This window comes from Capricornis sumatraensis, chromosome 15 (genome assembly GCF_032405125.1).
Source record: "Capricornis sumatraensis isolate serow.1 chromosome 15, serow.2, whole genome shotgun sequence".
Classification (NCBI taxonomy): Eukaryota; Metazoa; Chordata; class Mammalia; order Artiodactyla; family Bovidae; genus Capricornis; species Capricornis sumatraensis.
In genome coordinates, this window is record NC_091083.1 from 83,381,861 (window position 1) to 83,397,265 (window position 15,405).

Here is a 15,405-nt window from a genome sequence, read left to right on the forward strand (position 1 = left end):
ATTTTTATTATGTTATGTATAATAATTATTTTCTAGTTATATTTTATTATTATAGTATAATGTTATAATAAAATTGTTGACTTATTTTCTAGTTATTATAATTATTACTGGGATAGTTTTACTCAGTCCACTCATATCTCTTTACTCCAAATCTTTATGGATTTGATGACCACGTGTCGGATGACTGAATGTAAAGTTATTTTTGGAACAAAGCCCTCTTAAGGTTAAACCAACAGTAATATTTTACGCTGCTTGATTTGGTGTAAGTAACCTTTGATAAAACTTCTAAGTACAAGGAAGCATATTCTCTGGATCACTGATACTGTCTTTTTGGTGAATTTCATCTCTTCCTCATTGGAAAAGGACCTTCAATGAGATGCTTTATGTGGACATAGTTGGTGTGTGTGTGGTAAGTCACTTCAGTTGTATCTGACTCTTTGTCCTCCAGGTTCCTCTGTCCATGAGGTTCTCTAGACAAGAATATTGGAGTGGGTTGCCATGCCCTCCTCCAGGGGATCCTCCCAACCCAGGGATCAAACCTGTGTCTCTTATGTCTCCTGAATTGGCAGGCAGATTCTTTACCACTAGCACCACCTGGGAAGCCCAACATAGTTGGTCAGTCAGTCAGTTTAGTCACTGAGTCGTGTCTGACTGTGACCCCATGGACTGCAGCATGCCAGGCTTCCCTGTTCATCACCAACTCCTGGAGTTTACTCAAACTCATGTCCATTGAGTCAGTGATGCCATCCAGCCATCTCATCCTCTGTTGTCCCCTTCTCCTCCCACCTTCACTCTTTCCCAGCATCAGGATCTTTTCCAATGAGTCAGTTCTTCGCATCAGGTGGCCAAAGTATTGGAGTTTCAGCTTCAGCATCTGTCCTTCCAATGAATATTCAGGACTGATTTCCTTTAGGATAGACTGGTTGGATCTCCTTGCAGTCCAAGGGACTCTCAAGGGTCTTCTCCAAGAACACAGTTCAAAAGCATCAATTGTTTGGGGCTCAGCTTTCTTTATAGTCCAACTCTCACATCCATACATGACCACTGGAAAAACCATAGCTTTGACTAGAGAGACCTTTGTTGGCAAAGTAATGTCTCTGCTTTTTAATGTGCTGTCTTGGTTATTCATAGCTTTTCTCCCAAGGAGCAGTCTTCTTTTAATTTCATGGTGCAGTCACCATCTGCAGTGATTTTGGAGCCCAGAGAAATAAAGTCTCTCACTCTTTCCATGGTTTCCATTTCTATCATCATGAGGTGATGGGACCAGATGCCATGATCTTAGTTTTCTGAATGTTAAGCCAACTTTTTCACTCTTTTCTTTCACTTTCATCAACAGGTTCTTTAGTTCCTCTTCACTTTCTGCCATAAGGGTGGTGTCATCTGCATATCTGAGGTTATTGATATTTCTCCCAGCAATCTTGATTCTAGTTTGTGCTTCATCAAGCCCAGTGTGTTTCTCATAATGTACTCTGCACAGGGGTTAAATAAGCAGGGTGACAATATACAGCCTTGATATACTCCTTTCCCAATTTGGAATCAGTCTGTTGTTTCATGTTCAGTCTTAACTGTTGCTTCTTGACCTGCATACAGATTTCTCAGGAGACAGGTACTGACATAGTTGGTGGGGTACCTGAATTTGTTAATCAGTCTTCTGTCTTTCTTTCCTTTTTTGCTTATTATTTGACTATGTTAAGTACTGTAGACCTCCTTGAGTTGTAAGCACAAGATAAAGGTATGTTCTAACTTGCTTTTGGAATCACTGAGAAAACTGTTTTTGCCAGTTATTCACAGGAACAAATACAATTATTGTGCTGCAGGCTGTGTGCACATATATAACATACATGCATTTTGTTGATGCAAATGTTCTGTGAAACACTAGTTATTCTTCTCATATGTGATGTACTCTCATATTTTCTCTTCTTTTCTAGTTCATTTTCCAAAAGTGTTGGTCTAGCTCAGGGGTCTGTAAAAGGCCAGATAATGAATATTTTGGGCTTTGAAGGCTGACTCAAAACTACTCAACTCTGCCACTGTAATATGAAGGCAGCAAAGACAGTGCATAAATGAGTGGGCATGGCTGCACTCCCCAAACACTCTACTTATAGACATCAACAGTTGAATTCCATGTAATTTTTTTTATCACAAAAATCTCTTCTTTTGATTTTTTCAACTCTTTAAAAATACAAAGACCTTTCTTAGCTTGTAGTTCCTACGAAAACAGACAGTGAGATGGATCTGGCCCATGGGCTGTAGTTTGCAGTCCCTGCTCTAGTCCATTAAATTGATTTTATGACTTGTAGTTTGTAGAAAATTTCCCAAAGTGACTTTGGAGGGGCACTTGTTTAGCAGTGGTGCAAAGAGTTGCTAATGGAAAGAAGGCATCTCTCTTCAAATGGATTTGTGAGACCTCAGGGTGAACAAAGATGTCTACCTTTCAGCAGAAATTCTGGGGTTCTTAATCATACTCTCAATCTTTCTGACTTTGAAAAAGGGGTTTAGGAAGCCTCCTACTCCCTGATGGTTTAACCACAGATTCTTATTTTGCACATTTCTGAAACTTGGGTTCAGAGGAATATACCACGGGAACCCTACCACAAAGCATGAATCTGGGGACACTATCCTCTTTCAAGGGTGATGAATAGGGAACCACAGTATTTCCCAATGGGAAAGGCCTTTGGAAATGATTAGCCTCCAGTCAAGGGTCACATTTTGGAGCCTACTGTGTGCACAATGTTATGCTAAGCACACAGAAGATATGACGAACTTAATTCTGTATTCTTGGGAAGTCCATAGTTGGACTTTGAACTTGGTTACAGGCAACATGTCAACAAGCATAAAATAACACGGTCTCATTTGGAATGAAGCCCCACGGGTTGATGGTGTTTCAATAGGGGAGAATAACGATAATACCCATGAGCGTTTTATAATTTTATGTTTTTCCCATTGTTTTTTCATAAGTCATTTCATTTGATTCTACTCTAACAACAGCTGTGTGAGATGGAGGGAACAGAGGTCACGAATCCGTTTTATAGGCAGGGAAATGGAGTAACTCAGCTGAAGTTATACCTTCAGTGAAGTGCCGGGTTGAGGAAGCAGGTCTTAGAATTCTTACAGCTTCTACTAAGAGTAGTGGAAATACTTTACAAAGGAGGAAAATTTAGATCAAGGTCTGAAAACAGCTCATGGATATAGACTGCTGAAAGAAATTGGAGGGATGCACAGAAAAGTGTGTGTGTGCGTGTGTGCGTGTGTGTGCATGCACACAGGTAGGAGTGATTTTGGAAAAGGCATAGAATTAGAAATAGAAAGTACTGTGTAAAGGGCATCGAAGCTCTTTAAAAGAATGACAATAGTTGCCATAGGGAAAGAGAAAATTAGCCAAGATGCTGGTGTTCAAGTTCCCTCGCCCCATGGCCTCATGTTCTCACTCCACATTTTGTAAATACATGGTTATGTAACAGCTGAGATCACTTACAGCAGCGCGCATGCGTCTCATGATGGACCTGCTTGGCCACGGGCCACTTTTGTTCTGTAAACTTATAGAAGTTCCACCTGAAAAGTCCCTGAGGCTGCGGTACGGCTGCGTCCTCTGGGTCAACCACGAGAGGGGAGCACACAGCATGTCCTCTGGTGCTGTGGCTGTTGTGCCAGCCTGGAGAGGATGAACGTGTCTGCAGTTCTGGGCTCTTTGAGTTTTCTTCCAGCTTCCCTGCTCTGGCCTTTCCTACCCTGGGTTCAGTGAACAGAGAGATGCAACAAGACAGTTGCTAAATTAAAATCAGCTGTTATCAACCCTCTGCGTTGGTTCCCAACAAGGGTCCTTCTGCCCTGTGTTGCTTGAGCCAATAGAATAAGACCCAGTTTTATGGGTCTTCTTAATGAAGAAGCAAAGGAAAGCTTTGTTCTTTCATCAAGGAATGAAGAGGTGCCAGCTGCCCACTCAGTCATAGGCCGCGGGCGGGGCTTTATAGGGTCTCTGTTGCAGGGCGGGCAGGGGGCGGAGCCTGGCAGCGGGGCTCCAGGTTCCGGTGCCGGCTGTCTCCGCTCCTAGCCGTCTCAGCACACGGCCCTGCCGCCATCTTGGATGGAGTGTCGTGTGCGGCCATTTTGAACCAGGAACTCTGGTCTGAGGGGCCGGAGTGAGGCGTCTGCACACAGCAGCCTGTGAGCCGGTGACACCAGATGAAGCACAAAGAAAAAAAAAAACAAAGAGGTTAGACTCTATTATCCAGCTTCTACTTGTATTTCCTGGGAATTGTTAATGGGCTTTGCTGGTGACAAATCTCTCCTCTTTGGTCCCCTCAGTCTTGAGGGGCTGAGGGGACCTGAGGGGCAGAGCAGGGTGCAGGTCCGGCTCTAAGTGCTGCCTGCTGAGCGTGGGGCTGGCAGCGCCCTGGGTGGGGAGTGGAGCTCCTCCTCAGCTGCTTTTAGGTCTCTGTGGTTGTCACCAGATTTCGGTTCTGGCTCTTCATCACCCTGAGATGAAAGTCTCCCCCATGTGTCCAGCCTTTTGGAGAGAAAGGATACCCGAAAAGGTAAGAAAGTGGCCCAAATGTTAGCAAGAGAATAATGGTCACATGTCAGATTTTTCCTGAAAGTGCAGGCATCTCAATCTTGGACCAGTAGGTGAGTGTGCCCTGATGTTAAAGCTTCCCCCTGCCAACCCCCGGGCCTGAGGATCCCCAGGTCACACTTCTGTTGTTTTTCCGGAGAAGCTTTAGGTCGGAGGGAGGCTCACCTCATGTGAGCCTGGGTCATTGCCCCAGGTCATCTCTGCAGAAGTTGGGGCTTGGGACCCTTCATTCAAGTGTGATGTTCCCAACAGGTGACCTCCTATGACTTCAGGGTGTGGGTGGTTTGGGTCACTGAACAGGGTCCATTCTCTTAGGAGGGAGCTCGCCTTGGGAGGGGCTGATTTTCCAGGGCTTTAGGTGCACCGGGTCTCCTGGCTGGAGAGGGTGCACAGCCGGGTCAGTGGGTGTGGGCAGCACCTGGTTGGTCACGGAATTCTGTGAGCGCGTTTTCTGGTTTCTCCTACCTGGAGGGCAGACTGGAGTTGTTCCTATCAGGAGGCTAAGGTGTCTCTTCGGGCTTGGGGAATGGGTCTCCCATTCATGAGTTCAAATGCACTTCACTTCACCTTATCCCTTGGAGCTTATGTTACATGGAGCAGGGCAATTGAAAGCAACTTAATAATCCGGTTTTCTTGAGTTTCCTGGCATAGCTTGTCTAGGGCTAGTTTCAAGGTCTGATTGGATCGCCCTACTTTTCCTGAAGATTGCGGTCTCCAGGATGAGTACAAGGTTCATTTTATGCCTGGAGCACTTACCTGCTTCATCACTTGGTAACGCTGGACCATTATTGCTTTGTATGGATCCTGGGAGCTGGAACCTGGGGCTTTTAGTAAGGCCTTAGCCACAGCTGCCATTTCAGTTCTAGCAGGGAATGCTTTTGTCCCCCCAGAAAATGTGTCCAGTGGCACCAAGAGATGCCTGAAATTGCCCAGTACTATTGGCAGAATGGTGAAACTAGTCCGCCAGCCTTGAAGTCAGTATGTGTCCCTCTGGTCTGAATGGTCTGAATGACCCTAATATGGAAGGGTCTGGTGGGTCTCCTTTGCTTTTCACCTCTATTGTTTTCACAGCTATTTGTAAATAGCAAAGGAGAAAAGGAAAGATATAAGCATCTGAATGCAGAGTTTCAAAGAATAGCAAGAAGAGATAAGAAAGCCTTCTTAAGCGATCAATGCAAAGAAATAGAGGAAAAAAACAGAATGGAAAAGACTAGAGATCTCTTCAAGAAAATTAGATACCAAGGGAACATTTCATGCAAAGATGGGCTCGATAAAGGACAGAAATGGTATGGACCTAACAGAAGCAGAAGATATTAAGAAGAGGTGGCAAGAATACAAGTAAGAACTGCATAAAAAAGATCTTCATGACCCAGATAATCATGATGATGTGATCACTAATCTAGAGCCAGACATCTTGGAATGTGAAGTCAAGTGGGCCTTAGAAAGCATCACTATGAACAAAGCTAGTGGAGGTGATGGAATTCCAGTTGAGCTGTTTCAAATCCTGAAAAATGATGCTGTGAAAGTGCTACACTCTGTATGCCAGCAAATGTGGAAAACTCAGCAGTGGCCACAGGACTGGAAAAGGTCAGTTTTCATTCCAATCCCAAAGAAAGGCAATGCCAAAGAATGCTCACACTACCGCACAATTGCACTCATCTCACATGCTAGTAAAGTAATGCTCAAAATTCTCCAAGCCAGGCTTCAGCAATACGTGAACCGTGAACTCCCTGATGTTCAAGCTGGTTTTAGAAAAGGCAGAGGAACCAGAGATCAAATGGCCAACATCCGCTGGATCATGGAAAAAGGAAGAGAGTTCCAGAAAAACATCTATTTCTGCTTGATTGACTATACCAAAGCCTTTGACTGTGTGGATCACAATAAACTGTGGAAAATTCTGAAAGAGATGGGAATACCAGACCACCTAACCTGCCTCTTGAGAAATCTGTATGCAGGTTAGGAAGCAACAGTTAGAACTGGACATGGAACAACAGACTGGTTCCAAATAGGAAAAGGAGTACATCAAGGCTGTATATTGTCACCCTGCTTATTTAACTTCTATGCAGTGAGTACATCATGAGAAACGCTGGACTGGAAGAAACACAAGCTGGAATCAAGATTGCCGGGAGAAATATCAATCACGTCAGATATGCAGATGACACCACCCTTATGGCAGAAAGTGAAGAGGAGCTACAAAGCCTCTTGATGAAAGTGAAAGAGGAGAGTGAAAAAGTTGGCTTAAAGCTCAACATTCAGAAAACAAAGATCATGGCATCCGGTCCCATCACTTCATGGGAAATAGATGGGGAAACAGCAGTGCCAGACTTTATTTTTTTGGGCTCCAAAATCACTGCAGATGGTGACTGGAGCCATGAAATTAAAACACGCTTACTCCTTGGAAGAAAAGTTATGACCAACCTAATAGCATATTCAAAAGCAGAGACATTACTTTGCCGACTAAGGTCCGTCTAGTCAAGGCTATGGTTTTCCCAGTAGTCTTGTATGGATGTGAGAGTTGGACTGTGAAGAAGGCTGAGTGCTGAAGAATTGATGCTTTTGAACTGTGGTGTTGGAGAAGACTCCTGAGAGTCCCTTGGACTGCAAGGAGATGCAACCAGTCCATTCTGAAGGAGATCAGCCCTGGGATTTCTTTGGAAGGAATGATGCTAAAGCTGAAGCTCCAGTACTTTGGCCACCTTATGCGAAGGGTTGACTCATTGGAAAAGACTTTGATGCTCAGAGGTATTGGGGTCAAGAGGAGAAGGGGACGACAGATGGCTGGATGGCATCACGGACTGGATGGACGTGAGTCTGAGTGAACTCCGGGAGTTGGTGATGGACAGGGAGGCCTGGCGTGCTACCATTCATGGGGTCGCAAAGAGTCGGACATGACTGAGCGACTGAACTGAACTGAGGCTGCAAATGGCTTCTTTCCTTTTCTGGGATGGCCTTCTCTGACCTGTGAGAATGAGACCTAGAGTGGGTTACCCCAGTTTGTGAGGTGTGTGTGTGCTTGCTCAGTTGTGTCCAACTCTCTGTGACCCCATGGACTGTAGCCCACCAGGCAAGAATAGGATTTCTCAGGCAAGAATACTGGAGTGGTTGCTATTTCCTCCTCGAGGGGATCTTCCTGACCCAGGGACCGAACCCACATTTCCTGTGTCTCTGCATCACGGGGAGATTCTTTCTTGCTGAGCCATCAGGGGATTCTAGTTGGTGATATTTGACCCTTTTTCTTGGACACCTTATCCTCTTTATTGACCAGGTGGTTCAGGATAGGTACAGTATGTCTGTCACAGGCCTCCTTAGGAGGGCTGGTGATCACAATATTCTCTACATATTGGAAGAAGTTTCCCTCCTGGAGATGTTGACCTTTTAGGTCTTTAGCTAAATTTGTTCAAAGACAGTGGGGGAATGTTTGAACACTCGGGTCAGACAGTCCAGTGGGATTGCTCTTTCTGTTTTGTGTTTGGGTCTTGTCACTCAAAAGCAAAAATTCTTGTGATGCTGGGGTTAATGAAATACATAAGAGGACATCTTTTAAATCTAAAACAGAATACCTGGGTCCTGATGGACAGCAGAGTGGCCGGCAGGGCATAGGGATTGGGGACTTTGGGATGTATATCCTCGGTGGTTTCACTGACTGTCCTGAGGTTGTGGACCATCTGGTATTTCCCACTGGCTTCTTTTATGGGGAGGATGGGGGAATACAAACTGGTTGGCATAGTCTAATAAGGCCCTGGTATATTAGGGCATCCGAGGATGAGATGGTTAGATGGCATCACCAACTCAATGGATGTGAATTTGAGCAAACTCTGGTCTGAAGGGCCAGGTGTACGGGGTACCCTGTGAGCCAGTGAAATCAGACTAAACACAGAGGAAGAAGAAAAAGTGAGATATTATTACCCAGATTCTACTTTTATTTCCCAGGAATTGTTAATGGACTTTGCCTGTGACACAACCAACCAACTGACAAAATTACCCTTAAAGCTCCAACACTACTAAAGGCTATTCTGGGCTTGACATCTTGAGTTAAATTCCACCTAATAACCAATCTGTGACCAGCTTCCGGTTTCACAACTGTTGGAAAGCCCACTACAAAACTATTTGAGGGAAATAAAAAGTACTATCAAATCATTTGGCATTGGGTTTGAGATAAGCTTGCAAATTGTGAGAAAAGCAGAAATATTGTTCACCTTTGGCCTGTCCCCCAGTGGCAGCCCACTCCAGTACTGTTGCCTGGAAAATCCCATGGACAGAGGAGCCCGGTGGGCTGCAGTCCATGGGGTCGCTAAGAGTCGGGCATGACTGAGCAACTTCACTTTCACTTTTCACTTTCATGCATTGGAGAAGGAAATGGCAACCCACTCCAGTATTCTTGCCTGGAGAATCCCAGGGACAGAGGAGTCTAGTGGGCTGCCGTCTATGCGGTCGCACAGAGTCAGACATGACTGAAGTGACTTAGCAGTAGCAAAAGGCAAATTAAGTCATGAGTCCCTTAATGATTGTCTGTTTTCCCCAAGAGAACCTTCATGAAGTAATTTTCTCTTGAAAAAAATATATTAGCAGCTGTGAAAAATAATGTTAACGTTAGTTCAATAGGATGTAAATAAAAGAGGCCCAGTCAACTCAAGTTTCTAAATTGAGAGTGTACTATTATTTAGACTCTACAAGTATTGAAACGAGAGGAGAAATGACCTAAGGTTATGGCACTATTTTCAATTAAAAAAAACAAAACAAAACACCTTGCTTTGAACCACAGTGCTGCACATTAAAAACTCCTATCTCCTAGCGACTGGGGATTAGGTGTTCTCAGCGCAGCACCTGGAAATTGTAATATTAATAGGTGTGCTTATTCTTACTAGCATATGCTTATCTTCTACAATTTTGATAACAGGGTCGGGTGAGTCAATTGCTTTGTTTTCTGATGCTTTCAGGGTAACTCTAGGAATGACTAATTAGGCGTAAGTGCAGCTGCCTTTCAGAATTAGTGGCACAGTCAGAGACGCCGAGGGGGCGACTACACCGTAGTGAAGTGAGACTTGGTTGTTGGGTCTCGGAGAGGCCTCTGCTGACAGCTCCGTCTAAACCCCTCTCAGTCACTCTTTGCGTTGCATTGCGTTGTGCTGTGTGCTGTCAGTTGTGTCCAGCTCCATGCGACCCTGTGGACTGTCACCCACCAGGCAAGGATCCTGGAGTGGGTTGCCATGCCCTCCTCCAGGGGATCTTCCCCACCCAGGGACTGAACTAGCGTCTCTTAGGCACCAGCGCTGCCTGGGAAGCTTTTACCATCCTTTGTTACTTCCTTCGCCTCCCTTGAATTAACCTGGGGTCATCTTGTTTTGTTCTTTTACGCCTTTCCTGTGTCCCTTCCTTATTGTCAGTGTCATGGCAGCAAACCCCTGCCTCTGTACCAGGCGTCGGGAAGCCCGGCCCAAGGGACATATCCAGCAATGCCTTTTCCTTTTTCTCTCATTTTTTGTTATTCCTCCCTCCTTTTTCCTTTTTTTTTTTTTTTTAGTTAGAATTGATATACAATATTGTGTTAGTTTCAGTTACACACACACATATATTCAGATTCTTTTCCATTATAGGTTATTACAGATATTATATGAGTTCCCGACACTATTCAGTGAATCCTTTTTGTTTACCTGTTTTGTACATAGCGGTATAAATCTGTTAATGCAATATTGCTGCTTTGTCCCTTCCTCCTCCCTTTCCCCTTTGGTAACCACAAGGGGATGAGATATTGCCATTTGAAGCAACATGGATGGACCTACAGATGATCACACTGAGTGAAATAACTTAGAGGAAAACAGGGTTATATGATAGTACTTACATATAGACTCTAAAAAATAATACAAATGAGCATATTTACAGTACAGAAACAGACTCACATAGAAAACAAGCTTTGAAGATTTTTAAAAAATAGTTGAAAAAAATCAAAAGAATGATATTTAGTGACATGTGGAAATTATGTGAAATTCAAGTTTCGGTGTCCATATGGAAACCCTTATTGGTGCACTGTCACACGCATTCTTTCATGGACTGTCTGTGGCTGCTGCAGCCCACACGAGCAGAGCTGAGGAGTTGCGACAAAGGTGGTATGACCTGCCTGCAGATCCTAAGATATTTACCAGCTAGCACTTGGCAGAAAGTTTGTGGATCCCTGCAGAACGCACAGTACAGTGCCTGGTAATGCGCAAGTGTCCAGTCCGTGTTGAGGATGAATTAATAAAACAGCAGAGCTTGGTAAGTGTCCTTTCCCTGCCACTAATAGACAAGGAGGAACAGATGAATCAAAATTAAATCTTGACTCTGAGCTCTGGAACAATCACAGAATCAAAGGCGGAACATAAAAGACAGGGTGGAGTCCACTCGGAAGTGTTGCTTAACGTTTCTTTCAGAGATGACAAAATACCGTTCAGGAATGTCACGGGCTCTCATTCCAGTTTCTAGAAACTGGATCCTTTCAGCTTTCACTTGGGCTAATGCATTTTCTCTAACCCAGCCTTTTTCCCTCCTGCTTTTTATCTGCAATCTGACTAAAGACTGAACTCTGGTTTTTATGGCCCCAAATTCAGTGAACTTCCTTTCCAAAAAAATGTCAGGCTCTAATCCTCCTAATAAAAAGGCCTGTGTAACTGAAAGAATACATTCGAAATAGTCCATGGTACAAAAAGACGGTCTGAAAATAACAAGGGGAAAAAATGTACTAAATGCATCTGCGCACACAAAGTTGCTAGGGAAACATGGTCGTTCTTTGCAAACTGACAGCACCATCACATTTATAAAGAATCGACAACTGACCTTTGTCTCTTCTTTTCCTGCCTGCTTTTTACCAGAGCCTTGTGGCTTGAATGATGCTTTTGATAGGCAGATTTTTGGATTCTGTGCTGTCTGCCGGATTGCGGGGTGGGGGGAGATCTCCCTATTTACGGCTCTGCTAAGACCTAGAAAATCTTTTATGAGTGTCACCTCTATTATGACCCAGTCTCTGCAATTGAAAGGTGCATTTTCACATTGGGATTTGGCTTCTATAGTCCTGAGGCGAGAAATGACATATTTTGTTGCATTATTTAAAATATTCCTGCTGAACACCAAATTAAAAATATCCATTAAAGGTTTATTTGATATCTTCCTAATTATTGCCCATTGCGCATTTGACAAATTATTTACACATTTTAATAATTGTGACTTTCTTTGGAAGTGACACAAAAACAATTACTTTTTCGAAATTCCACTGTGTATATGCTTTTGAAACTACATAGCCATTAAAAACAGTCTGTCGAATTAAAGGTTGGGCAATTAATTAAGTGCAAATTCTGTAAAACTGGACCAAGGAGAAAATTCATCAAACCTATGAAATATGACCTATCTTGTCCAAAAGACAAATATGTTTAAACAAAAGATGAAAATTGATGACAAAATTACGGGTAGCAAAATGCACACAGAGCAAGTATAAGACAGCTGTGCTTGGTCTCCGCGTGTCGGGCTCACCCTTACAGGATTCATGATTCATCACCTTCACGTCTTGTAAAACTTTTCGTACTTAATCTCCAAAGTACTGTATCTGGAATTAAAAAAAAAAAAAATCTCAATCAGAAGAGCTCGGAAAGCCATTATATTAATGATTTACTGGTCTTTAGAGGAGCCCAGTTAAATGCAACCCAAGTTGGGGGTGGCAACTCCAGGGTAGGTCTGCCCAAGACAATAGAAACCCAGGAGGCGTGTGTGGTCATTTCCTTTAGCTTCTCTCCTTGGGATTTTTCTGATCCTGTCTACCTTTCTTCCTTGCTCATACCAGTTTGGGGTATCCAAAGCCCCCACTGCACTTTCATCTTGAAAGGACTCTACCAGTCAGTGATAAAACTTTGGCTCTCATCAGGAGGAAGAAGTGCTGTGTGTGTTCAGACTGTATGTTGGCGGCCACCAGAAGGCAGAGCAGTGGCTGACGTGGGCTGTGTCTGTAATGGACCCTGTACATGTGTATTACAAGTTCTGGATGTTACACTCAGGCGTTCAGGTTCACAAATCAACGTCAACTCTGGGGCACGGTGGGCGGAAGAGGGAGGCGGATTTGCGGACTGTGGGGATTGTTAAGGATACAAGGCTGTTATTTCCATATTAAAATGTAATGGTCTCATTAAAGTTAAAACCACTGTTAAACTTGATTGAGTAAATTAGTTAATTAACCATAGCATCCCATGCGTGCCTCCAGGGCATACCTCTCTTTCTCAAGATGCAGGCTCAGCTTGGAGAATCTCATCCGGGTAAGATGGTAACACTCATCGGACCCTGACTTACTGCAGAGTCTGTTTAAAAGGAGACGCAAAAGACAGAAGGTGAAGGTGTTGCTTGGTGTTAAAGGGAGATAGAAATAGCCTCTGATGAAAGAAGATTTATTTCTAAGCTAAATTCTCTGAAGATTTGCTTTATTAAAAGAAAAACACCTGATAAGCAGTTTGTGGATGTCTGTTTTAGCTAGCAGAATAAAAGGTTTTCTTTTTAGTGCATATTCTGCCTCGTCGTTGTTGTTTAGTCGCTAAACAACTCTTTTGTGACCCCATGGACTGTAGCCCACCAGGCTCCTCTGTCCATGGGATTCCCCAGGCAAGAACACTGGAGTGGGTTGCTATTTCCTTCTCCAAGGTACTTTCCCAACCCAGCGATGGAACCCGCATCTCCTGCATTGGCAGGTAGGTTCTTTACCACTGAGCCACCAGGGAAGCCCCATATTCTGCCTTGCTTGCCTTGTTTTTGCTTGAGTGTCCAGAGATACCTCTATAGGGTTGTATGGAACTCTGTCGAGAGGGAGGGGACATATGTATACCTATGGGTGATTCGTGTTGATATACGGCAGAAACCAACACAATATTGTAAAGCAATTATCCTCCAATTAAAAATAAATTATTAAAAAAACATTTTTGAGGAGGTTGTATTGAATAGGTGACTTTAAATCAGGGTTGTGGTGATTTTTGTGGGTTAAGTAGGTGGATGTGGGAGCATTTAGGAAACCTCAAATTTGATATCCCATGACTGGTCTTGGAATGTTGATTTTCATTGGATTAATTTTTCATAATGCAAATGGCCAACAGAACCATTTGAAAGAAGTTCATGAAATCTGATGGAAGTCAGTCCGGTTCCTGGTATAGCTTACTGCTGCTGCTGCTGCTGCTAAGTCACTTCAGTTGTGTCCGACTCTGTGCAACCCCATAGACGGCAGCCCACCAGGCTCCCCTGTCCCTGGGATCCAGGCAAGAACGCTGGAGTGGGTTGCCATTTCCTTCTCCAGTGCATGAAAGTGAAAAGTGAAAGTGAAGTCGCTCAGTCGTGTCCGACTCCTAGCGACTCTATGGATTGCAGCCCACCAGGCTCCTCTGTCCATGAGATTTTCCAGGCAAGAGTATTGGAGTGGGTTGCCATTGCCTTCTCCTGATATAGCTTAGTCTCCACAAATATGGACTGAGAATGATAACAGTTACCTCCTAGATAATCTCCAGCTATCTCAGCATGCACACACACACACATACACACACACTCACACAGAAGAGGGTTTGAACAGGGATGGAGAATGGTCCAGTGGTAATGCAGTCAGAACATTTGGTCAGCGTATCACCTCTGAGACAGGCTTTTTCTTGGGTGTTGTGTCCACTTGAGGAGCCAGATACTCTCCAGATACTGAGTATCCAGGAAATGTGGGTTTCATTTCACTTGGGTTTTTACCTGCTTTCCCTTAACCCAGTGTTTTGCCTAATTAAACCCTTGAGTAAAGAACTGTGCTAGGTAGAATTCTGCTGACGCTTGAGAAAGTCTGACACTGAGAAAGACAAGTCTTGTAAATCCCATCTGCTGAGTGATCAGAGATAAACAATAAACCCAACCTGGACCTGACGGGACTAATTTTCTTATCTCATATATACATATGGTGCTGTGTGCGTGCTCAGTTGCTTCAGTCATGTCCAGCTCTGGGTGACTCCATGGACTGTAGCCCAGCAGACTCCTCTGTCCATGGGATTCTCCAGACAAGAACCCTGGAGTGGGTTGCCATGCCCTCCTCCAGGGGCTCTTCCCGACCCAGGGATCGGACCTGCATCTCTTGCAGCTCCTGCACTGGCAGGCAGGTTCTTTACCACTAGCGCCACCTGAGAAGCCCATACATATGGTACACACATTTATATATTTTACAGTTACATATATCCAATAATTTCTGTATCATATAGTTGTTTGGATTCCCCTCAAAAGGGCAACTTGAAGGATTTGGGTGCACGGAATACTTTTATTTTGAAAGTTTAGGCAGAAAACAGTGAAAGACTGGGAAAGTGACATGAAAAAGGGAAGAATGCCTATATACACACACACACATATATATATTTAAAACAGTAAATAACCATATACAGAGCTTCCCTGGTGGCTCAGATGGTAAAGAATCTGCCTGCAATGCAGGAGACCCGGGTTCAATCCCTGAGTTGGGACGATCCCCTGGAGAAGAAAATGGCAACTCACTTCAGTATTCTTGCCGGGGAAATCCCATGGACAGAGGAGCCTGGTGGGCTACAGTCCACAGGGTCTCACAGAGTTGGATACAGTTGAGCGACTAACACACACAGAGACATACATAAAGGTTTCCAGAAAGTAAACCAGGTCAGACAAATTATTTCCTAAAACTATAGGTTTGGGATGAAAATCAGGTATCAAGATATTGACACTGAGCCAAATGTGTACAAAAAAAAAAGGCATTTACGAGGTACCAGACAACCATGAATTGAAGGTGCAACAATTATCCCCATTGTATAGATGACAAAACCGAGGCACAGAGACGTTCAGAGGTT